This window comes from Pinus tabuliformis, chromosome 7 (assembly GCF_031772625.1).
Source record: "Pinus tabuliformis cultivar Carrire ecotype Pingquan chromosome 7, CPIR1, whole genome shotgun sequence".
NCBI lineage: Eukaryota > Viridiplantae > Streptophyta > Pinopsida > Pinales > Pinaceae > Pinus > Pinus tabuliformis.
In genome coordinates this window covers 541,140,952-541,167,877 of record NC_142293.1, presented here as the reverse complement: position 1 = coordinate 541,167,877, position 26,926 = coordinate 541,140,952, and the positions used below count along the sequence as shown (strand labels likewise).

At 37.4% G+C, this 26,926-nt stretch overlaps 1 long non-coding RNA gene across 1 annotated transcript in view; it reads left to right on the top strand.

The window, feature by feature from the left end:
* The first annotated feature begins 8,468 nt into the window (after positions 1-8,468).
* Positions 8,469-26,926, top strand: part of LOC149248464 (uncharacterized) — a 78,399-nt gene continuing 59,941 nt past the window's right edge. The window contains exons 1-2 of the long non-coding RNA XR_016265737.1: positions 8,469-8,829; positions 9,020-9,151. This is a non-coding gene — a long non-coding RNA (uncharacterized LOC149248464). The remainder of the gene's footprint in view (positions 8,830-9,019; positions 9,152-26,926) is intronic.

The window sequence follows — 26,926 nt, the reverse complement described above, 5'->3', positions numbered from 1 at the left end:
CTGTTAACATGCTTTATGTTTCTATAAATATGCAATGTAGATAGGCTGTTGAGTGCCTTGCTATGGTGATGGATTTTTCTGGGTGCAAATATTTTATAAAATTTCCACTTGATGCCAATCTGGTGAGTACCATCATCCCCTGGAGTAACTAAAATGCTTAATTTATATATTTGTCTTTTAAATACAAAATGATGAATGGATTAAAAACTTTATAGGGATAGAAATGAAACATACGCTTCTTTGTTTCTTTATGAAACAGACGCCTGTTTGTTTTTGTTTCTAGCGTCTTTTGAGTAGAGAGACAGTTCTCTGGAGAAGAGGGAAGTTCATCAAGAAGTGCCCAAATCTTTCAATGCAGGTTTAATATTAAAAAAATAAAATAAACCTGAGGCTCCTAAGGCACAAAAACATTGAATAAATGTTCCTAGGATTTAGTTGTTTTCTATTGCTTTTTAGTTTCATTACTTGAAATATGTTTGCCCAAATATATTGCTTTTTAGTTTCATTACTTGAAATATGTTTGCCCAAATATTTCAATGCAGGTTCAGATATTAAAAAAATAAAAGTAGCCCTGAACCTCTAAGGCATAGAAACATTGAATAAATGTCTTAGTTTTAGTTGTTTTTTATTGCATTACTTGAAATATGTTTATGCCTGGATTCATTTTATTATTTCGATCGTATTTATCATATTATTTTATTTATCATTATTTTTATTTTAATTGTTTGTTTTTTTACTTAATTCAAAGAAGTATATAATACAATATATATTGAATCATGTCAATGAAATTAAAATTAAAAAATTATTATTAAACTCTCTCGAAAACTATAAATAAAAATTGATATAACTAAAACCTAGATGAAAAGCTTCTCATTAAATTTCCCAACCACATAAAATACAGTCAGTTAATCAATTACAAGATAATGAGTTCTTTTAATTAACTAGCTGATAGCTGGGTCTCATCACTGTAATCAACAAATTACTTGATCAAACATGTACTTTATAACTACTTTGTAATTAGACTAATACGCTAGGGGATAGATTTTTTTAATTAGAGAGATCTGGTGTGTGGCCGTGGGCCCGATTTAATAAAAATTTATAAACACGTTTCACTTTGACATTGGCGTTATTTGCACCGCTGCCACTAACCTGGAGACCTAGTAGAAACCGCTCCGCATGCTGTACGTAAGAAACCCAGATGCTCTACTGGCGACTGCTTTTTGCTCTCTCAAATCACCCGTACCACACCAATTAACTTCATAATGCAAGAAGCTTCCCAATGCTCTGTAGCCGGGTTTTTATTGCTATAGCAATCTCATCAGTTTTTTTTGGAAATTGGATTATGAATTTTTTTTAGGCGTGTGAATTGTCGTGATGTAATAATTATATTTTTTTCTTTGAAAGTTATGAGAATTTTCGTTATATTTTGAAATTTTTTTTATAGGGATTTTTGTAAATCTATGTAAAAGTCCTTAAACATTATAATGGTGCTTTAAAGTTGTTAAACATTATAATTTTAGGTGTTTTAGAAGTTTTTAAATAGTGTTGAATCTATTTCCACCATCAAAAACAAGATTCAAACATTATATTTTAAAGTTTTTTTGAATTTTTTTTGCTTAGATTTCGGCCACTTTTGGGAGTCGTGGCAATTCCCCAGCTTCCGTAGACAACTCTTTGTAAATTTGTTTACAATATGTTTTTGGAATGAATAAATATATTCAAAGACTTTAAAAACTCCTATAACATTTAAATTGTGTAAATTATCATTTCAAAAAATAAATTATATACCAAACCAAAAAAAAGAAAAAAGAAAAAAATAACAATTACAGGATAAGTTTTACTGCTACTTTAAACGGTCTATATTGCACCCATGGTTGAGGCCATAATTTCACTTAGATAGTGAAATTTTCGTCCGAAATTGGTTAGAAATTTTGGAGAAATTTAATATTGAGAATGTTTGAATTGTTGTTGTTTTTTTAATGGTGGAAATGGATTCAACACCATGGAATATCTCTTAGACACTAAAAATCTTGAAAATTGATAATTGTAACTTGAATTTCTAAAAATTTACCATAATTTTTTTCAAAATCATACAAAAATTTCCATTATTTCCTCAACAAAAATATAACCTCTATTAAACCCATCCAATAATTTCTACTAAATTGCACACAACCCAATATCACAAATGCAATAAAATATAAATTAGGATTACAATTATGAAATATAAAAATTAATATATATATTTCTTTTATATTTATCATATGATTGGTTTAATAATTAAAAACAAGTGTTTTTTAAGTTATAAATTTAAATTTAAAAAATAGAATATATATATCCAAAATCTTATATTAAGAAATTGATACTTTGCCTGTAACGGTGCAGGTTTGTCGAATTTCGACCTAGAACAAAGTGGAAAGAAAAAAACAAAAATACCCAAACTCATATCGCCCTCTCCACGTGGTTTTCGTTCTCCAAGCCACCCGACGATAGTCTACATGGACTATTGGTTAGTTTTTTTTTTAAGTTTCCCCGTATGTTTTTTGGGTAAAAAATTAGCCAAAATCTGATAGCGATTTATTGTAATTTCTATAATATCGACAGAGTATGTTAAAATATATATCTTAAATCTAATGTTTTAGAATCAATCATTTTTGAAAATTTTACAGAAAAATTTTGAATGGAATATTTTTCACGAACGAGGTGTCCGCCGCTTTATACCAATAGTTGTCTCAATTCAACGATGCATATTGACACATTCTAGTTGAGATTGCAACACGCGGCACTAGTGAATCTGTGTCGCTCATCTGTCGTTATATCAGCGAGCCTAAAGACTTAGCTTTTTCTTCGGGCGGCATCTGGGTCTCTGTTCAACTATCTTTTAGGCTTCTGCTATTTTACAGGGATGTTTTATACAGCTTACTCGGGGCATCGTTGTTATTATGTTGATCCAAACTTCCTGTGTGGGCAAATTTTCATAAGAAGAAGAATGATTAAGCAATTGGAGACGGAAGGACTCTGTTCATTCTACCGGATGGATGCTTTCTTCTGTCCTCACTCAAACGCCTAATAAATTTTGCTTATATTTTCTGCGTGGACGTTGATATTCATTGTACTGGAATCGTAGGCCTAATATCCGACTCCATGGTATATTTTCAGGTTCTTTTACTTCTACCGTGGTCGAAATCTTGAAACCCCAGTTGAAAATATGCGGCTCTTGTGAATCCCGGGATCTCTCCTCTATCACTATATTACAGAACATAGAGTTAGTGTTCTTCGGCTCCGATGGGCCTATCTTTTCTTAAGGTAGTCTTCGGATCTTTTCCGCTTCTGCTATTCTTTTTCCACCTCTAATGACAAAAATAACCTGTAGAGCTTTCAAAGGAGAGTATATGCTTATGGCTGTGAGTCAAAGGAGAGTATATGCTTATGGCTGTGAGTTTCACTGTCATTATGGCTGTGAGTTTCACTGTCATTATGTTCAACCAGAATTCCTGAGTTGGCGAAGTTTCTGAAGAAGAAGATTGCCAAAGCTATTGGAGGTGGAAGGACTCTTCTCATTTTATCCTGATGGATTTTTTGGCTTCTTCTGACCTCATTCACCTTAGGTAATGAATTTTACTTATATTTTCTTTATTTTAAAACTCATAGTATTGGAATTACAGGCATAATCTCTGACTCCCTATTATAATTTTTTCTATTTCTTTTAGCTCCTTCCTCACTGTCGAAATCTTGAAACCCTATTATACCGTTTTAATTTTGATATGCACATTTTCAGGCTGACTTGCCTATTGAAAAAAATTGATACTCATTTTCAGTTTAACTTTCTCCTCAATAGTTCTTTAGGGCAACATGAACTAATTTGTCAATGACAGTATCAAATAGTGCCTCAATCTGTTTTTCTCGTGCTTTTCTTAAAGTCTTGCGTCGACTGTGCAACTTTTTTTTCAGAGAGAAAAAACATAATAGATTATATTAAGGAGATATAAAGATCTGTATACATGATCGAAAGCGTCGACTGTGCAACTTAGAGTTACAATTCTGCCTTGTTACTCAACATACTCAACTCCGTATTGCAATCCTTCAACTGTAGATTCATCTAACACCAATAATGCTTATGACTTCAGGAATGGTACTGCACAGACATTTCACTGCCATTATTAATCAGTCGAGCTTTCTGATTCTGCAAATTGTCAGAAAGAAGAGGAATGCTAAAGCAATTGGAGGCAGAAAGACACTGTGCATTCAACCTAGACGGAATAGTTCGTCATCTTGTGTCCTCGCACACCCTTGGTAATTTTTGTTCCTATTTCCATCTTGTATTTTGATATTCTTTATATTGAAATCTCAGGCCTCATCTCTGTAGTTTAAAAATTATATTCTAATCTCTACAGGTCATGATCTGAAAATAATTTCCTTCTCTGTTCAATAAACAGGTGAATCCAGAATGCTTTGTCATCTTGATTCTGCTAGCTTAATGGTTGTCTCTCTCCTTCTCTCGGAAGAGTTATGTTGCGTGGAGCGCTCTATGAGTTGTGTGGTGTTGTTTCAATGTGAGTTGTGTGGTGATCGTCTCAATGTGAGTTGTGAGCTGTGTTATGTGTCATGTGCTAGTATGTAAGTTTGTGAGTTTGTGGGTCTGTGATAATTGAGAGAGGGAGAGAGGGAGACCATGGCAGCGAAAATTTGCTTAAAATCTTATTATTTATGCTCATTAACATAAACATCTTAACAAAAATAATAATTTTTTATAATTTAAAAAATAATAATTTAAAATTAACATAAACATCTTAACAAAAATAATAATTTTTTATGATTAAAAAAATAATAATTTAAAATTAAACAAACGGATGAAATTTTAAAATAAAATATAATTCTATTAATTTTACAGTTTTTATCCATATCTAAAATAAAATCTATTTAAATTAAGAGTGTCTTACTATTTATACTCCTTAAAAGAAACATCAAACCTATTTAAATTAAGAGTGTCTTGCTATTTATACTCCTTAAAAGAAACATCATATCGATTTATACTCTTTAGTAGAAACAAAACAACAAAAACAATATTAAATGCGTGATGGGCTATATATCATAACAAAAACAATAATAAATGTGTCATGGGATGTCCTAGCAATCATGTCCAATGTGGATGTTGGAGGAGCGGGTAGGTTGGATAGAAAGACAATGAAAAAGCACTTACCGTTTACAATGACAAAAGCCAAAAAGCAAAAAGATAAAAGTTCTATAAAAGGAAAAAGCGCTTACCGTTTGTAATGAAGAAAGCAAAAAAGATAAAAGAGGATCGGGATTTGATTCACGGAGGCTGATGGCGGTTGGGTCCTGGGTATATATAGGGAGAAGGAAGAGCTTGAGTTTTGTTTCGTCATCTACTCTATTCCTCTGTTCTCATCTCATTCGTTCGTTTTCACTTGCTTTTGTTCCGTTTTGCTTGACGATTTTATGTTTGTTTTCAGTTTATTGAGCATGGCCATGCTCTGCGTTTCTTTGGTTTGGTTGATGACTATTACTGCTTGCTTTTATTATGCTCCTTTCTATCAACGTTTATGTTTATTTCGTTTTCTGGTATGGAATTGAAAATGAACATGCAGAACAGAGGAAGAAACTGAAAAGAAAAAGAGGAACAGAGGAAGAAACTGAAAAGAAAAAGAGGAGATGAGGTTAAGGAATTTTTCTGGCTTGGAATTGAAAATGAACATGCAGAACAGAGGGAGAAACTGAAAAGAAAAAGAGGAGAAGAGGGTAAGGAAATTCCCTGGGCATACATATCATAGGTTTCGGGGGAAGAATGCCAAATAGCGGCTTCAACTTCAGCTGGATGAATTATGAATTTATTAGTAGTGTAACATTTTATTTTGCTTTTTCCTTTGCATTTTCGGCAGGCAGGGAGATTGAGATTGGGCAGATATAGTCAATTTTGCTCATATGGTCGCATTCATATGGAAGTTGCACAGAGTTGTCCCCAGGTCTAACTCTCTGTCTGCCACAGCGGAGTATTTACCGATTTAACTTAGGTGGGTATGTATTTTACCCTGGTTTTGAAGTCACTTTAAACCCATAAAAACTTCATTTATTCCGGGCTGGGTATCTCATATTTGTGTTTTTTTATTGCTGTAGCTTGAGAAATGGGAATCGGAGTGGTTTAAATCATGATGATCAGGATGAAATGGATGACGGAACTATTATGAGGAAAATTAGATGGGATTATCCCTACGTTATGGTCAAGTGTACAGAGCAGAGCATTTATAGATGAATCGGGCACAACATTTTCCGAACTCTGTGGCAGATCATTTTCCACACAGAAGGGACGAGAGGAGAGGTATAAATTTCATTTCATTTGAATCTACTATAGCCCTACAATTCTTACAGGTCGATGCATTTAACTCCATAGCTCATGTAATACCGTCGAAACCCTGTTAGCAGATGATTTAAGAGAGGTGTGCATTTTATTTCAGTTGAATCTATTGCAATCCCGAAAGTCTTTCAGGTCCATGCATTTTGATTTAACTCTATAGTCCATGTAATCGCCCTCTCCACGTGGTTTTCGTTTTCCAACCCACCCGACGATCGATGGACTATTGGTTAGTTTTTAGTTTTTAGTGTTTGCTTTTGTTTTGTTTTTGTTTTGTTTTTGTTTTTTTTAATAAGTTTCCCTGCATGTTTTTGGGGTAAAAAAATTAGCCAAAATCTGATAGCGATTTATTGTAATTTCTATAATATCGACAGGGTATGTTAAAATTCTTAAATCTAATGTTTTAGAATCAGTCATTTTTGAAAATTTTACAGAAAAAATTTGAATGGAATATTTTTCACGAACGAGGCTTCCGCCACTTTATACCAATAGTTGTCTCAATTCAACGATGACACATTCTAGTTGAGATTGCAACACGCGGCACTAGTGAATCTGGATCTCTCATCTGTCGTTATATCAACGAGCCTAAAGATTCTTAGCTTTTTCTTCGGGCAGCCTCTGGGTGTCTGTTCAACTATCTTTTAGGCTTCTGCTATTTTACAGGGATGATTTTTAGAGCTTACTCGGGGAATCGTTGTTATTATGTTGATCCAAACTTCCTGAGTGGGCAAATTTTCATAAGAAGAAGATGATTAAGCAATTGGAGACGGAAGGACTCTGTTCATTCTACCGGATGGATTTGTTTGCTTTCTTCTGTCCTCACTCAAACACCTAGTAAATTTTGCTTATATTTTCTGCGTGGATGTTGACATTCATTGTACTGGAATCGTAGGCCTAATATCCGACTCCATGGTATATTTTCAGGTTCTTTTACTTCTTCCGTGGTCGAAATCTTGAAACCCCAGTTGAAAATATGCGGCTCTTGTGAATCCCGGGATCTCTCTTCTATCACTATATTACAGAGCATAGAGTTAGTGTTCTTCCGCTCCGATGGGCCTATCTTTTCTTAAGGCAGTCTTCGGATCTTTTCCGCTTCTGCTATTTTTTTTCCACCTCTAATGACAAAAATAACCTGTAGAGCTTTCAAAGGAGAATATATGCTTATGGCTGTGAGTTTCACTGTCATTATGGCTGTGAGTTTCACTGTCATTATGTTCAACCAGAATTCCTGAGTTGGCGAAGTTTCGGAAGAAGAAGATTGCCAAAGCTATTGGAGGTGGAAGGACTCTTCTCATTCTATCCTGATGGATTTTTTTGGCTTCTTCTGTCATCATTCACCTTAGGTAATGAATTTTACTTATATTTTCTGTATTTTAGAATTCCTTGTATTGGAATTACAGGCATAATCTCTGACTCCATATTATAATTTTTTCTATTCCTTTTAGCTGCTCACTCGTCGAAATGTTGAAACCCTATTATACCGCTTTAATTTTGATATGCACATTTTCAGGCTGACTTGCCTATTGAAAAAATTTGATACTCATTTTCAGGTTAACTTTCTCCTCAATATTTCTTTAGGGCAACATGAACTAATTTGTCAATGACAGTATCAAATAGTGCCCCAATATGTTTTTCTCGTGTTTTTCTTATAGTCTTGCGTCGACTTATGCAACTTAGAGTTACAATTCTCCCTTGTTACTCAACATACTCAACTCCGTATTGCAACTCTGTATTGCAATCCTTCAACTGTAGATTCATTTAACACAAACAATGCTTATGACTCCAGGAATGGTACTGCACAGACATTTCACTGCCATTATTAATCAGTCGAGCTTTCTCATTCAGCAAATTGTCAGAAAGAAGAGAAATACTAAAGCAATTGGAGGCAGAAAGACACTGTGCACTCAACCTAGATTGAATAGTTCGTCATCTTGTGTCCTCGCACACCCTTGTTAATTTTTGTTCCTATTTCCATCTTGTATTTTGATATTCTTTATATTGAAATCTCAGGCCTCATCTCTGTAGTTTAAAAATTATATTCTAATCTCTACAGGTCATGATCTGAAAATAATTTCCTTCTCTGTTCAATAAACAGGTGAATCCAGAATGCTTTGTCATCTTGATTTTGCTAGCTTAATGGTTCTCTCTCCTTCTCTCGGAAGAGTTATGTTGTGTGGAGCGCTCTATGAGTTGAGTTGTGTGGTGTAGTTTCAATGTGAGTTGTGTGGTGTTGTCTCAATGTGAGTTGTGAGTTGTTTTAATGTGAGTTGTGTGGTGTTGTCTCGATGTGAGTTGTGAGTTGTGTTATGTGTCATGTGCTAGTATGTAAGTTTGTGGGTCCGTGGGATGTTTATGTTTGTGGGTCCGTGATAATTGAGAGAGGGAGAGAGGGAGACCATGGCAAAGGAGTGCATGGAATCACTTTTGATGGGCAAACATGATTCATAAATGATGTCTTCACGGTGAGTGTCTAATATCTAAGGCTGAAAGGAAATCTATATTCATGTTGATGGGAAAACATGATTCATAGATGATGTCTTCACGTTGAGTGTCTAATGTCTAATGTTGAAAGGAAATCTATATTCATGTATAGAATTGTTATTTGATTCCTTGTCATTTTTTTTTTCTAACGAGTTAAAGTTTACTATGCAGAAACTAAAATATTGCGGCACACTAAACTAGAGACTCTGGTTACGCCCACAATGAATAAACAAGCCTTCCCCAGCGAAGAGTTTCTATAAATCGAACCCTTCAACAATGATTTTGTTGGCCAACAAAGTTAAGGTTAGTGCATTTTGATTAATAACTATTTTTTGATTTGCTGGAAATTCCTTTAACATTCAAAAATACACATATTTGATGCATGGAGATTTTACTTATAACATTAAAAAATACACAACCCTTTCTATGCTCTTCTTTTGATATTTGATGCATGGTGATTTTACTTATAACATTAAAAAATACACAACCCTTTCTATGCTCTTCTTTTGATATTTGATGCACGGAGATTTTACTTTTGCTAAGTCTATTCTCATCATCATAGTTGATTTTTTTTTCCTTTATATGTAGTCCTTCTTGTGCTATTCTGACCACATGAATTTTCCTATTGTGAAGAAAACCAAACCATTATTTTAAGATAAAGTTAGGGAAAATTCTTTTTAAGCCTATTTGCTAGAATTATTGTTGAAATTTTGTACGCAATTGCATAGTGAGATAGGCCTATAATCATCAAATTTGTATTAATCATTTTGCTTTGGAATTAGAGCTATAAATGTTTATTAAGTGCACCCACCAAAAAATTTAGATTCTTCTATCACTTTTAGCAACTCCTCTTCTCGGAAGTCATAGAAACACAAATAAAATTCCACCATCCAACCATGTGGACTCGACTCTTTGCCTTCTTAAAAGATTGTAGAACTGATTTGCGTCCCTCTTTGGTGACTTTAGCTTCATGTTCCTTATTTTGTTGTTCTTTAATCACTTTTATGTTTTCCTTAGGAGATTCTTGGAATAAACTTTTGAAATGCCTTACTCCTTATGCTATCTTTGAGAATTTTCTTAGCTTCCTCCATTCTTTCTTTACTGAGCTCCCATGAACTTTTAATATTCCTTCAGTGTTTTATGTAGTTTTCGAAGAATTTAGTATTCTTGTTGCCCTCAACAATTGCCAAGTAGCCCTGTTCTTCAATCTTTACTTTACTTGTTCCTGATCCAATAGTTTCATTTTGTATTCCTTTTTAAATTTTTTAGACTAGTATTCCCCTTGTTTGTAGAGACTCCTTCCATATTTGTTTCAAGCAATTTCTTGGTTTGTTCCTTGGTCTCAACAAGCTTTTGTAGAGCTTACTGGGCTTTTTTCATTGCCCACTTTTCTATTATGTTTTAAACTTTCATCAAATTTATTGCAAATTGATAAATAGTTTTCTCCCTTGTATGAGTTTCATATTTTTGGCATGTGTGACAAAAACAAATATATTTCCGATCTTTCTTGCTTGACAATTGTTCCATCTTTCCTCGCTAGGGTTTATCTTCTCTTGCAATGGGATAGACTTTCCTTTTGTGCCTTTCACACTTCTTTTCTTCACTACAATTGCAGATTGAATGCTTCTTGGATGGATGTCGAATGTCTCTTCTATATATAGTCTTCATGTGAGGTCGAACAACCGTCATGAAGCCAACTTGATAGGAGGAGAAGGCCGACTTGATGGAGGAGGCATAATTTATATTTTTGACGTAAAAACAAATTTCTTTCTTGATACAAAAGCCCAAGAAGGGTCTATTACATGATGACAAGGATCATGACTCATGACACAACCCTAGAAGCACTCAATGGGTGCTTTGACCTATAAGCATAATAATTTGAGCATGAAATCCATGCTTATAAAAATAAATTTTCTTTAATCTTTACAATAATTTTCTTTTCTTCTCTTTACAAATACATAAGAATTACATGAGCCAAACAACAATTATGAAGACCGATACTAGTTACATTTTCAACACTCCCTCTTAACTAGGGAGGTATTCATAATTGTTTAACTAGTACAAGGATGACCTCAAGTTGAAATGTTCCAAGAAGAGTACAACAACATATACAATGCTAGATACCATCTAGGCCAAAACTGCCAAGGTATCAATTCACCAAGGTACCATCTAGGCTTCCTGCCAAGGTACCAACTCAACAAGAATCTAGGTGTCATCAAGGCTACCTGCCAAGACACCAACTCAACTTATCAAGGATCCAAGTGTCATCTAGGCTACTTGCTAAGGCACTAATTCAATGATCCAAGTGTAATCTAGGCTACCTGCCAAGATACTAATTCAAGGATCCAAGTGTCAATTACCAAGACACTAACACATTAGGGATCCAAGTGTCATCTACCAAGACATTAACTCATCAGGGACCCAGGTGTCATCTAGGCTACCTGCCAAGACACCTACTTATCGCGGATCCTGTTGTCATCTAGGCCAATATATCAAATACATCAATTTCAACAGAGTTTTGAACATCATCCGGGCCAAGATACCGACACAAATAAGGGATCTAGGTACCATCTAGGCTACTTGCCAAGGTACCATCCCAATAGGGACTAAGGTGTCATCTAGGCCAATATATCAACTTTAACTGAGATCTCAATACCAACTAGGCCAAGACACCAACCCTCTCATGGATTTAGAGATCATCAAGGTCAAGATATCCACCCTAAACAAGAATCTCCATAACATCTAGACCAAGATACATTCCCTCACAACGATCTAGGTATCTACACCAAGATTTCCTCCCTTACAAGGATCTAGATATCAACTAGGCCAAGACACCAACCCTAACTGGGTTATGTGTACCATCTAAGCCAAGATATCCTCCCTCACATTGTTCTAGGTATCGTCTAGGCTAACTACCAAGATACCAACTCTATCACCACTCTCTCCTCATGGCCTTCACTAGACGTATGGTTGTTAGTCCTGGCCTAGTTCATGACACACGAAGTAGAGAATCATGTCGTCCCTCTCAATTAGGGAGGATACACACTTTCCTTCACAAAGGAAATATATCCAAGCTCCCTCTGAACTAGAGAGATAAGTCCATCAATTATTTTATTCTTCTTCCAGTCACACAGGTTCTTCTTCCTGCATCATCATGTCATCAGAGAACTTTGACCTTCTAGAACATCAATCTTTTTTATCTTTTATGTCTTTCAATTATCAAGGTCATTAGGATTTCTACAACTCCCTTTATCCATCATGCTTATCATCGAAAAGTCATAATCAGGCACGAGGTAGACTTTCATATTTACAATTTTGTACCTTCAAATCTCATCAACAAGTACAACACAATAGAATATACCTAGACAAGAGCTTGAAGTTAACTTTATCAATTGAGGGTTATTAGAATTTTAATCAAGGGATCAAACTTGAGATATCCCAAAATCTAAATCTTGTCAGGGTTTCAATCATAATGGAAGCAATTACACCTAGGTTTTGACCATCATGCCCTAGGTTCTTATATCAACTTTAGCTAGGGTTTTGTCATATGCCCTAGATACTATCAACAAACCTTAAAAATAAAGAAGGCTAGGGTTTTACCAAAGTGAACAAATAGCAAATGATAGTGTTGCAAGGGTTGATTTATTCTAGAAATCAAAACACCTTAACAATATATGAATCTTTATGATTCTATAGCAAAACCCTAGACATGAGAGAATCATATAGGAATTTTTAAAAATAAACATACCTAGAGTGGCTCCTTTTACAAACCTTGAAGAGCTCCCTTAACAAAACTTCTTTCAGGACTCAAATTTTTCTTTATAATCAAGTACAAAAAATGAAGCTAGATACATTGAGGTATTAACAATGTAACGAAAGAAATAGAAAACAAAATACTCATCTTTTGTAAAAAGTAGAGGCTCCCTCTTGATCTTGCATTGATCCAGATTTTGTGAGGGATTCCTTCAACTTATCAAAACAACTCAATAAATTTCTATCAAAGCATATTAGATCTATAAACCCTAGGAATCAAAAGCAAGAGAAAGAATAATCCTATAGTCAATCACAAAAAAAAGTTCTACAAGACCTAAAATCAATGACTTAAACTATAAACAAAGGATATACAAGGGATAACATCCCTTGCGACTCAATATAATAAGTCTTTGACATTTGAATCTTTGGTTTTGGTTTTCTTTGGTGGATCTTCATCAGTGGCAACTGTGGCTTGATCTCTTTCTCTTTTCTTGTTCTTAGGATTCTCAGGACATTGGTTCTTATAGTGTCCCATCTTGTGACAATGATAGCATTCTATTTTAGAAAGGTCAATCTTCCCATGATGATTCTTCTTTGACCCTTTACATTTCTTATTTCCTCCTTTCTTCTTGAAATGAGCAAAATAGGCATTTGAGGTGGTATTCTCTTCATCTTCTTGCTTTCCTCATATCAAGTCAAGACAAGCTTCTTCTTGAGTACAGGCAGTCCACATTTCCTCAAAGGTGGGAGAATCTTTCCAACTACTAATTCCAATAGCAAAGGCATTCCAAGACTTTGGTAGTCCTAGTAGGGCAACAATCACAAGCTCCTTATCAAGGATTACTTCATCAACTGCTTGTAATTCATCTCTTATACAGGAAATCCTTACAAAGTAAGAAGACACTGTATCATCTTTAGTCATTTTGACAGTTCGAAGTTCATTCTTTAGACTTGCCACTTGTCCAATATTCTTGATTGTAAATAACTTGGAGAGGGCATTGTACATTTTCTTTGAAGTATCTAGAGTGGATATGTAGGGAATCAAGTTGTCTTTAACTCCATCCACAATTAGGCTCATGGCTATAATGTCATTTTCCTTGTACTTCTCCTTTCCAACATCATTAGTTGGTTCTTTGACTTTTCCTGGTACTAAGTCCAATACTTTATTCCTTGCAAGGATGAGGTCCATCCTTGTCTTCCATGCTCTAAAGTTAGAAGCTCCTTGAAGTTTACTCTAAGATTTCATTGATGACGCCATAGATATATTTGACAAAGTCACTCTTGAGGATGTCTTAATCTGCTTGAGGTCTTTTATTGAACTTCCAAAGGGTTGCTTACTATTCCAATACCTTTTTTAAAGGGATGTCCCAAAACTTCTTTCAAAACTTCCAAGACTTCCTTCTTTCTTCCAAACATATCTTCAAGGGTCCAAAAACTTCTCTTCTTTCTCCTTGAATCCTTTCTTGAACCCTTACTAGAGAGCAAATGATCTTCAAGCTGCCTTTTTCCTTTCTTCACCTTAGCTCTAATACCATGTTAGAAAATCAGAAAGGCAGAAAGATTCTCTTATCTTGATAATTACTTGTGATGTATTTGTTCTTTATGTTATCTTCTTTATGTCTTCTTTATCTTCTTTTCATCAAGCAATTACCAAATCATAAAAGTATGAAGATCAAAACAGCAAAGGACACATTGTGTAGGCTCTCAGCCAAGGCAAAACCTTTCTCTTAGGGGGAACCCAAGCAAAATTCTCCTCTTCTTCAAGAACCAATTCAAAGTGAAACAACCAAGACCTCTAGACCAACATGAAACCTTCCTCCATCCACCAAGTCATCCTTCCAAGAAAGACTAGTCAAAGTCTAGTCAAGACCTTCAAAGTCAATACAAGTCAAGCACTTCAAAACCAAGTAAAATAGGGTCTCGACCCTCTTCCTCACTCTGAAATTCTTGGCCTACCATAGCTCGGACCTACGGTAACCCTAACTGTTTGCACGTGTGACACAAACAAAGATATTTTCTGTCTTTCTTGCTTGACAATTGTTCCTTCCTTCCTCACTAGGGTTTATCTTCTCTTCCAATGGGATGGACCTTCCTTTTATGCCTTTCACACTTCTTTTCTTCACTAGAATTGCATATCGAATGCTTCTTGGATGGATGTCCAATGTCTCTTCTATATATAGTCTTCATGTGAGGTCGACTTGATAAGAGGGGAAAGCCGACTTGATGGAGGAGGCATAATTTATATTTTTGACATAAAATCAAATTTCTTTCTTGATACAAAAAGCCCAAGAAGGGTCTATTACATGATGACAAGGACTATGACTCATGACACAACCCTAGAAGCACTCAATGGGTGCTTTGACCTATAAACATAATAATTTTAGCATGAAACCCATGCTTATAAAAATAATTTTTCTTTGATCTTTACAATAATTTTCTTTCCTTCTCTTTACAAATACATAAGAATTACATGATTTTGTTTCCTTCTCTTTACAAATACATAAGAATTACATGAGCCAAACAACGATTATGAAGACCAATACTAGTTACATTTTCAGCACCTTGGACCCTAGTTGAATTTGGATACTTGTAAGTATATATGATGCATTATTAAGTTCCATAGCATTATTCCATCCAGTTAGTGTGAAAATTTCCAATGCAATTTAATTTAGTGCATAACATAAATTTCACCTCACTAGAGGTTTCCTTGATCTTAAACTCAATGAATTTTAAGCATTAGGGATGTTATGAAATATACGACAAAACAACAATGGAAGTAATATTTCAATCCTTAACAACCCAATATTCTAAGCATCCAAGGAGAAAATATTTTTTTCTTTGTGAAATACACATCTCGATGAAACCTGTCGGGCACTTCCTCTCAAAGGATGGTATTTTGGGTAAGCTGGACTTTGCAAAATCTTAAGGCTTTTTCAACATTAGTGTTAAGGTTGTTACAACAATATACTTACTGACAAATCAACAAGGCACTTGTAGGAATTGAACCTAGGTGGGGAGGGTGATACTCCTTATCACTACCACCTAAGGTAGACCCATTTAATTCCAAGAAGAAAAGATATTAAAGTGACTTAATAAGTTTTATACCTTTAGGACAATATTACAATGCACAAATCATATCCAAAAACTCACTTTTACAACAATTGCAATAGCAATAAAGCAACCCTTAACCTTTTCAAGTATGATGGTAATTCACTTATTAATATACAAACTGTTACAACAAAATCTAGCACTTCTCAAGATAAAGTCCAAAATTTAAAGTGCAAAATCCATTGTACTTGAGGGTTGGTGAGGTTTTCTCACTTTTAGACAACTCTCCTCTAGCCCAAGGGGAGTTCTCCTTAGTATATCTCCAAGGATATAATGCCCTAGTCAAACCAAGTCAAGAGTCCCTTAAGACTTCTTTTTCAAATACCACCAATCAAAGAATATACCTCTTAGGGTTAATGGTGGATGGGATTGATAGGGTTCTCCTAGGTAATTGCAAAGATTTACGTTCAAAGGGTAGTTCCCCAAACACACATAATCATGGGATTATTGGGTAATTTTGAAGAGTAAACCTTAGCAAATTGTCTTAAAGGATTTTAAAGGAAAGAAGGTGATGGAAGATAGAAGATCACTGCCTTAACTTGCCAATATATATATATATTTGTTAATTTTGGCATGTTCTATGCTTAAGAGAAATTTACTTCAATTTCTTAATTAGCCCAATATCAATATCTAGTTTAGCAATCGCATCAGCATGATAGTAAAATGCAGATAGAACATAAACATAAACAGTAGAAGACAAGACAAGACAAGAGGACACAAGATGTGGCACCAGCCAGGGACAAACCTTAACTTGCCAATATATCTATATATATATATATATATATATTTGTTAATTTTGGCATGTTCTATGCTTAAGAGAAATTTACTTCAATTTCTTAATTAGCCCAATATCAATATCTAGTTTAGCAATCGCATCATCATGATAGTAAAATGCAGATAGGACATAAACATAAACAGTAGAAGACAAGCCAAGACAAGAGGACACAAGATGTGGCACCAACCAGGGACAAACCCCAATGTGGGGAAACCCTTGATCTTCAATATTCCAATAGAGAGAGATAGTACAAAATTTACAAATCTGATAATTTATGACAGCAACAGTAAAGCCCTAACCAGAAAAGTCAACGCTGGTCAAACAGGGTAGAATTCTTCCTTCAAGCAGCGCGGTCAAACCTTGTCAACTTCGGCCTCCAACAACAAATCCAAACAGTCCAAAACAGCCCCGAAAAGTCTAGTCAAATGCTGGGCAACGAAAGTCAAATTGCAGCCAGCAACTAAGGCAGTCAACGCTGGTCAAACCAGAGGTCAGATCACCTCGGTTTCTATGCCAAAATCTGTGGCCTGCCAAGGATAAATAGCCACACCCAAAGCGTAGTCAAAGAGAGGTCAACGCTGGTCAATGCAGCTAAATAGAAAATCGTCCTTCCTTCACATGTGTGAGAGAATGCTGCCCTAATCTGTGTACCCAATCAAGTGAGGAGAGAGAGATGAGTGAAGATGAGATGATGGAATTATAAGTTGAGGTCTCCTCCTTTTATATGCAATGTTCAGGATGAACTGGGGTAAAAATCCCTGTTTTGATTGTTGGCCGACCTTGACAATTTGTCAATAATACAAATAAAATCATATCTTCATTTTTATATGTCGGAATCAGATGATCTTTAGATCAATCCTACACCTCTCGGAGAGATGCATCCAAGGAAAATATCAGCTGTCATAAATAAGGTGACCCATATGGAGCTTGGCCCTAGTTGCCAATTTTAACACTCCCTCTCAACTAGGGAGAACTCCATCTGCTAATCCATCTTGCCAGTCGATACTATCTCTGCCATCAATGCATTGCTCTGCACTGCACTGCTTTGCTGAACGATGAAGAAGAAGAAGTGATCGAGAATGTATCATACCATTCTGTCTTGACCCGAAGTCAGTCCCAGATAAAAGAGAGTGTCTCATACCACGAGAGTGTCTCATACCACTCTTACTGACACAAAGTCAATGCCAATAAAGAGAGTGTGTCACACCACTCTTACTGACCCGAAGTCAGTTTCAATAAAGAGAGTGTGCTATACCACTCTTATTGGCTTGAAGTCAGTTCCAATTGATCCCAGATCAATATCATCCTAGCATAGGGAGTACAGTAGTACACTATGCATCCATCGGTAGTACTATGGCCCCTATCTTCATTTCCCTACTCATTGGCCAGATGAGAGGTACTTTCCATGAGTTCCAAACTGCATGGGTAGGATGTCTCAGCAGGAGAAAGATGAACCACTCATCCTGCCTACATGTTGCCACAGGGTATCACAGGGGAAGGTTGAACTACTCACCCTGTACACAACAAACCACCAGGGGAAGGCTGAACCACTCACCCTATGGTTGCTCATTGCTCCAAGAAGTACCTCAAGTCCCCCAGAGCTCCTAGAGCTCAATGTCTATATCATACATGACCCTCATAAGAGGGTCTCTTCACGACTCCTAGTTGTTCTCGGAAAGTCAAGAATTTGACCTTTCCCATGGGGTTTTTCAAAATGTCGGCGACCGCTCATCAGTGCCAATGTGAAGGAGCCTTATTGCTCCTCGTACCATATCTCGGATAAAGTGGTACCTGATATCGATGTGCTTGGAGCGATCATGAAATACAGGATTCTCTGATAATCAAATCCCACTCTGGTTGTCGCAGAGGATCACAGTGGTATCTAACACATGTCCAAACAACTCATTGAAGAGCTTCCTCAACCAAACAACTTCACAGGAGGCCACACTTGCAGCTATGTATTTGGCCTCAGCGGTGCTCAAGGCAACCGATTTTTTCTTCCTGCTCATCCAGGATATCGAAGCAGAACCTAAAGAAAAGTAGCACTTAGAAGTGCTCTTACGATCCACAACACTGCCAATCCAATTAACATCAGAATAACCGTGCAGCCTGACATCTCCGACAGTGTATCTCAGTCCATTAGTGATTGTGCCCCGAAGATATCTCAGAAGATTCTTGGCACCAATCCAATGTATGTGATGAGGCTTAACCATATATTGACTCAATGTATTAACTGCAAAACGTATATCTGGACAGGAGTTTACCAAGAACATCAATGCTCCTATGAGTTGATGATACTCAGAAGCATTTCCCAATACAGGTTTGGCAACATTACCACATAACTTCTTGAAGTTAAGTTCCATCGGGGTAGTCGCGGGCTTGCAGTCCACCATCCCAAATCTTTCCAAAATCTTCACAACATATTTGCCTTGAGATAGGAAAATTTCCCTTGGCTTTTGCCAGACCTCCAACCCTAGGAAGTAGTGCATCAGTGCTAGGTCCTTCATCTCAAATTCGGAAGCCAACTCCTCTTACATTTGTGAATGAGAGGGTCTGCACCTGTCAGAAAGAGGTCGTCCACATAAAGTACTAGTGTGAGAGGTTTATCATCTTCAACCTTAAAGTAAAGGTTCAAATCGACTTCACTTCTAGTGAATCTCAGCTTCATCAGATAGCTATCAATCCTCTCATACCAAGCTCGGGGTGCTTGCTTCAAGCCATAGAGAGCCTTCTTCAACTTGCATACATGAGATTCCTGGTCATGAACCTCAAACCCCTCAGGTTGTTCCACATAGACTTCCTCTTTGATCGAACCATGCAAGAAAGCGGTATTGACATCCATTTGATGTAGATTCTATCTTTGCGAAGCAACAAGGGCAATGTTCGAGCGAATGGTGGTGTATCGAGCAATAGGTGCGAATATCTCATCATAATCTACACCTTCCTTTTGAGAGAAGCCTCGGGAAACAAAGTGAGCCTTGAACTTTTCTGCACTTCCATCAGCTCCATGCTTGATTTTGATTTTGAAGAGCCACTTAGAGGTGACAACTAATTTGTCCTGGGGTCTAGGGACCACATCCCAGACATCATTCTTCATAATAGACTCATACTCTTCATTCATAGCATCCTTCCAAACTTGTTGCTTCACGACTTCTTCAAATGATGAAGGTTCATTTTGAATGATAGTGCTCATTGGGGTCAAGTATCCTTGATACCTGTTCGGGTTCTTGCTCTCACAGAGAGTCCCCCTCAGTGCAATATGTTTCTCGGCATCTTCGAGAGTCTCCCTAAGCCATAAGGGTCTCCTCTTGGAGGAGGAGGGCTCTTGGGGAGGAGGATCAGTAGGATCCATAGGTTCATCAACATCCAGCATTGTCTCGCCCTCTTTTTCACCCTGTCTTCCGGTGTCTGCTTCTTTGGCCTTCCTTGGGATAGGAAGGTTGTTGATCTTGCTAAGAGCCATACCTTCGTCAAAGGTGACGTCATGAATTATCTCAACTTCCCTTTGACCAACCACATAAATTCTATAGCCCTTAGAATTTTCGCTATAGCCCACAAAGATTCCTTTCTCACAGATGCACCCAATTTGCTTCTTTTCTCTTTCAGCACATGAAAATATAGGGGACTTCCAAAAATCCTAAAATGAGAGACATTGGGTTTCTTACCAGTGAACATTTCTTCGGGAGTCTTGGAGTCCAATGCTTGATGAGGGCATCGGTTTTGAACATACATGGCGGTATTCGCAGCTTCGACCCATAGAAACTTCGGAAGCCCTTGATCATGAAGCATGGCATAAACAACTTCCACAATAGTACGATTCTTCCTTTCAGCCACACCATTTTGCTCGGGAGTGTATGGTGTTGTGGTCTCCCTCTTAATGCCAACTTCTTTGCAATAATCATGGAATTCATTTGATTCGTACTCAGTCCCATTATCAGTCCTCAATATCTTGATTCTCTTCTCGGATTGGTTTTCGATCATGGCTTTGAAGTGACGAAACTAGGTGAACACTTCATCCTTCTTTTTCAAGAAGTAGATCCAAGTTTTGCGAGAATAGTCATCCCAAAGAGTTTACGGGCATCATACCAGATATGTCGGAGTGGATCAACTGCAATATATCGATGGTCTTGCTATTACTTGAGGGGAATGGTCTCCTTGTAAGTTTTCCTTTGGCACATCCTGAACATATACCTTCATGCTCTACTTTGAACTTGGGCATACCTGTCACCATCTATCTCACATTGGGAAGAGCCTTATAATGAAGATGGGCAAACCTCCGGTGCCATAGTTCAAATTGGTCGCAAGACATGGCTCCCAATGAGACTTCCTCCAACTTGATACAAAGTGTCAACCCAGAATCCAAGGGTAAAAGCATCTTTAAAATTTCTATTCCAAACACGTACCTTTCCATCGATGAATGCCACCTTATATCCTTTGTCTTCCATTGCTGAAATGGACACCTTGTTCTTCTTGAGTTCGGGTACATATAGAACTTCTTGTAAGTGAATCATGTTACCTTGATTCAATTGAAGAGTGACATTCCCTACTCCCTTCACGGGATAGGTGGCATCGTCTCCAAGAATAATCTCTGAGTTGTCTCTTTCTCTATCAGATTAGAGAGAACTTCCTTGTACCCGGTGAAGTGCCTTGAGGCGCCACTATCAATTAGCAAGTCCCCAAATAGTTTGGAGGAGAGGTAGTGGAGAGGGCCAATATAAGATAGTATTCCTTTTTCTTATTGTTAACAACATTTGATTCTTCATACTTGGAGTTCCTTGCTTTCTTGGAGGGTTGACCATTTCCATGTTTTGCATTCCTTTTTCCTTTGCCATTGAACCTGCCATTCCTTTGATTGTTGTTGTTGAAGTTGCCCCTGGAGTGATTGTGATCATCATCATGTGATGTGTCCCTTCTATTTGGACACTCCCTTGCATAGTGGCCAAACTTATTGCAAACAAAGCACCTGCCCTTCCTTCCACCCAGATTTGGACTTTCCATTCGAATGACCTTTAGACCCTGCATTATTTCTCCTTTTGGCATGAGCGGAGAAAGCAGTGGGGTTGCCTGTATTAGAAGGCATTTCTTTCTCCACCATTCTTGTCTCTTCATGAATGCATCTCGACATCAGTTCTTCAAATCCTGAAATTCAATCATTATTGAGAATAGTGGTTCTAAATATATACAACTCGGGTGGGAGTCCTCCGAGGGTAGTGATAGTAAGTTCCCTGTCAAGAATGACCTCTCCAATCGATAGAAGATCATTCTTGATCCTAGTGATCCTTAAGAAGTAGGATTGAATATCCTCATCCTTGCCCTTCTTAATATCCTTCAATTTATTTTTGAGAAATAAAATTTGATTTGCATCACTAACCTTGAACATACTGACCAACCTGTCATAGATTTCCTTGGAGGTGTTTAGATTGGAGATGTAGGCCACCAGACACTTGTCAATGGAATCTCTGATAATCTTCTTTGCTTTGAATTCAATGTTGTTGTACTTGTTCTTTGTAGCAGCTGGTGCATTTGAAGGAGGCTCAGGGATTTTACCCCTCACATAGTCCAACACTTCTTGTTCTTCCAATGTCAGATCAAGAGACATCTTCCATCCATGATAGTCAGACTTTTCACGGAGCTTGTCTTCAGCCGGGAAGTGGGATGAGGAACCCATTGAGCCTTTTGTCCTTGTCCAACTGTCTTTGGTGATTGCTCTTTCACTCTTGCTTGGGCTTTGTCTTCACCTCAACTCTGATACCATGTTAATTTTGGTATGTTCTATGCTTAAGAGCAATTTACTTCAATTTCTTAATTGGCCCAATATCGATATCCAGTTTAGTAATCACATAAGCATGATAGTAAAATGCAAATAGAACATAAACATAAACAGTAGAAGACAAGCTAAGACAAGAGGACACAAGAACCAGGGACAAACCCCAATGTGGGGAAACCCTTGATCAATTCTTCTTATATACTTCAATAGTTCAGTAGAGAGGGATAGTACAAAATTTACAAATCAATAATTTATGATAGTAGTAGTAAAGCCCTAACCAGAAAGGTCAACGCTGGTCAAACAGGGCATAATTCTTCCTTCAAGCAGCTCGGTCAAACCCAATCAACTTCGGCCTCCAACAACAAACCCAAATAGTCCAAAACAACCCCGAAAAGTGCAATCAAATGCAAGTCAACGAAAGTCAAACTGCAACTAGCAGCTAGGGCAGTGAACGCTGGTCAAACCAGAGGTCAGATCACCTTGGTTTTTGTGCCAAAATCTGTGGCTTGCCAAGGAGAAGCAGCCACACCCAAAGCGCAATCAAAGAGAGGTCAACGCTGGTTAACGCAGCCAAAACAACACCTCTACACTTCGGTCAAACCTGGTCAATGCAGCTAAACAGAAAATCCTCCTTCCTTTGCACGTGTGAGAGAAAGATGCGCTAATCTGTGTACCCAATCAAGTGAGGAGAGAGATGAGTGAAGATGAGATGATGGAATAATGACTTGAGGTCTCCTCCTTTTATATGCAACGTTGAGGATGAACTGGGGGTAAAATGTCTGTTTTGATTGCTGGCCGACCTTGACAATTTGTCAATAATACAAATAAATTCATATCTTCATTTTTATATGTCGGAATCAGATGATCTTTAGATCAATCCTACACCTCTCGGAGAGAGGAATCCAAGAAAAATATTAGTTGTCATAAATAAGGTGACCCATATGGAGTTTGGCCCTAGTTGCCAATTTTAACAATATTTTAGGGTGGGGGGGAGCATATGGGTCAAGTAGCAACAAACTTGGAGAGTAAAGAGATGTATGGAGACTAACTTGTGTCCCTTAGACCTCCAACTCTCACATCCTTCAATCTTGAAAGATGGGATATAGGAGCGAACCTAGCATAAGTCATCTCAAAGTAACTTGATGAGAGTTCCAATGAGGCTCAGAATATTTTTAGCTTCAAGGATTAGGGCAGACTAACTCATGTAACCAAGAGGCTTGGGCTATGTGCTTTACAATTTTCAAGGATAAATAAGAGAGGGAGCTTAACTTAGGTCGCGTCAAGAGAACTTAATGAAAAACCTTGTTCAAGGAGAATAAAGAGATAAAGATACCAACAAGTTGTGGTGAATATTTGATAACCATTATCCATCAATAATAAACAAGATTGGAAGAAGTTAACTCACATTGAATAGCACATATCATCAAAGTTACCCGATATTTATCCATGAAAAGAAGTCTATCCACATCAAGATCTACCAATATACATCAAGAAGAAAGAACCATCCACATTAGCAAAATCCTTCACGCGGTCACTCTACTTATTCCTCCATTGCCAAAATTAAGAAAGAAGACAAAAATTTAGAAATTTAAGACTTGCAAGGGATTTCTCCTCCAATCCAATCATGAGAAAATGAGAGGAAGTGTCTTTCTCTTTATAGGAGAGAATCTCATCTTTCTCTTACATTAAAATGATACTTTCCTAAGTTAAAGACCGTAATCTAGCCTATGTGTGGGGGGAGGGGGATAAAATCCCTCTTGCTCAATGAAATAATCTAAAAATTGTTGAAATGTGTAGCGTGGGAGTTACTCCCACAATCCTTGGGGTATTGGGCTTGTGTGGAGTTGACCAGATTTGTGGGCAATGTACCCAAGTGGTGGGTTTTGTACCCGAAGTTGTGGGCGCAAGACCAAGGTGAAAATTGATTGTTTATTCATTGGAAGCATGAGGGGCACCCTTGAAGGGCTAAGGGGCACCTAGGGCTTCAATGATATGGGTCAAACTCAAATGAAAGAATTTGATTTCTATGGAAAATGGTGGCTGAGCAAGTTTTACTTAGGTTAACTTGAGCACAAGTCAAGACCCTTGGTGGAAAGGGACCATAATTAGATCATTATAAATATAGATGAGGTTAATCATTTGGTACATCACAAGGGCATATCTTCTCAAGCAAGAGAAGCTAAAGTAGTTGTTGACCTCAAGAACTGAGCTAGATATGAGAAGGATGTGTTTTGGTTACGTTTTCTCTCATGTTCTGGTATAGGTCAGGAGGATGGAAGCTAGCTGAAAGTTTGTGCATGGTTCTGTGATCAAGGATGAAATTCTGTGCATGCGAGCTGTGGAGAATCTCTGTGATTAGGTCCATAATTTCATTGCTTCCAATTTGCATTATAGGTCGAGTTATCTATAGTTGTTAAGAGAGGGCTGAGACTCCCTTAAGATTCTGTATATTAGATCATGAGGGTGTAATGCTAACTTAGTAAGGGCCGAGCTCATTTGGAATGGAGCGAAGGAGATTAGGATGACCTTATGCCGAGTTTGGGAGCTGATATGATGGTGATGTGAGGGCCAAGTTCCTTGAGGTGATGCACAAGTTTTAAGGGCAGTCTGAATTCTGAGTTAGGGCTTAGTTTATCTTACATAGGACCAAGTTCCTTGCAAGCTGAGCAAAGGTTGCAAGGAGGAGATGTGGCTATGTTTTCAAGGAGAAGAAGTGCTAGGTTGATGAGGAGTAAATGTTTATCCAAAAGGTGTTTGGACAGTGTGTTATCTTGCCCTAAACTCTGTGATATTTGGTGTGTCAAATTCATAGATGTGTGGGTTGCCAAGAAGCTATATGTTTTGTTATCTTTGGAGCAACAAAGAGATAGTTTTAGGGTAGACTTATTGTGCCCTAAGTTTGGTGAGTTCAAGAAGAGATTCATTTGTGTGAAGGCAGCTTGAGAAGACCCTATGAAGAGTGATCTAAGGAGCAGCTAGACATTGTTAGAGGGCAGCTTACGTTCAATCATTCTAGGAGCAACTAGAGTGTTGATAGAAGGTAGATTGGTCAACTGAAGATACAAACAATTTTGAAGTTGCAGAAGTACTTGTGAACGTTCTTTCAACAAGTAAGTCAAGCGTGTCTTGTTCAAGGGAAGTTTGATTGTCATAAGTTGTTGACATCAAGCCCTAGTTGTTTTTGTATCAAGGCTAATTGTAAGGGCCATGATCCATAGTATGGGAGCCCTTGTGTTTGTTGTATTGAAGTTGTAATATAACAAGTTTTGGGTTTAAAAATTCTCGTGTACTACATTGATTCACTGTGTACATTTTTCGCTATGAAAAGTGCTTGTGTTGTGGGATTTTAGTGTGTTTGTTATTATGTCTTGGACATAAATCTAATTTTGAATTGCCAAGGAAAAATCAACATGGTATCATAGCTACTTTGAAGGGACAATTGAATCAGAGTGTGCACATCGAAACAACTTAAGGACCTGTGAAATTGCCTACACATGGAGCAAAAGGTTCAACTGAGAACATAGAAATGTGGTCTTGATTGGCTAGGTGATGAGATAGGCTGGGAGTTTTTGTGGATTGGTGGGGAACCTGGTGAACAACAATTTGTTCTGTGGTAGGTTGTATATCATGGACTTCCGATGACTTGTCAAAGATTGTTGAGACTGTTGAAGGGGTGTTATGAACGAGTTAGCACGTGAGGTATTTGACCTAGGAGGATGAGATCGCTTGTGAGTTGAGTTACGGTGGCCTAGAGTGATTATACCCAGTGTTTGACCACAACTCAGACTGACTTTGGAAGGATACAAGTTCAGTAGCAGGGTGAGCCAATGAAGGTTGTATAGACTTAAAGGGATTCTAGCTTCAGAGAGATATTGCGAAGGATTGTCAACTGCCCTATGGAAGTTTGAATCATCAGGTTTTGATGATATCGAGGCAAGGACACTACCAAGAATATAATGTGGTTCATCCTATATGGTTGCTGTAGTGGTGGATGCTAGAGATTGGGCTAGTGTTGCTGATGATGACGAGATACTTCCGAGCAGTGGAAGTGCCTCCCTCGCTAAGAGGGAGTGTTGAAATGTGTAGCTTGGGAGGTACTCCCACAACCCCTGGGGTATTGGGTTTGTGTGGAGATGACCCATGAAAATGGAGCTTCGTGGGTAATGTACCCAAGTGGTGGGTTTTGTACCCAAAGTTGTGGGAGCAAGACCAAGGTGAAAATTGATTGTTTATTCATTGGAAGCATGAGGGGCACGTTTGAAGGGCTAAGGGGCACTTAGGGCTTCAATGATGCGGGTCAAAGTCAAATGAAAGAATTTTATTTCTATGGAAAATGGTCTTTTGCCTCAAGTTTTGCTTAGGCCGACTTGAACATAAGTTATGACCCTTGGTGGAAAGGGACACCACTTCATTATAAATAGAGATGAGGTTAAGATCATTTGATACGTCACAAGAGCATATCTTCTCAAGCAAAGACAAGCAGTCGTTGACCTCAGGAGGAGGACGTGTTTTGGTTTTGTTTTGTCTCATGTTTTGGTACATGTCAAGAGGAGGGAAGTTGGTTGAAAGTTTGTGCATGGTTCTCTGATCAAGGACAAAATGTTTTGTATTTGAGCTGTGGAGAATCTCTATGATTAGGGTTTGAAATTTTCGTGCTTCCAATCTATGTTCTAGG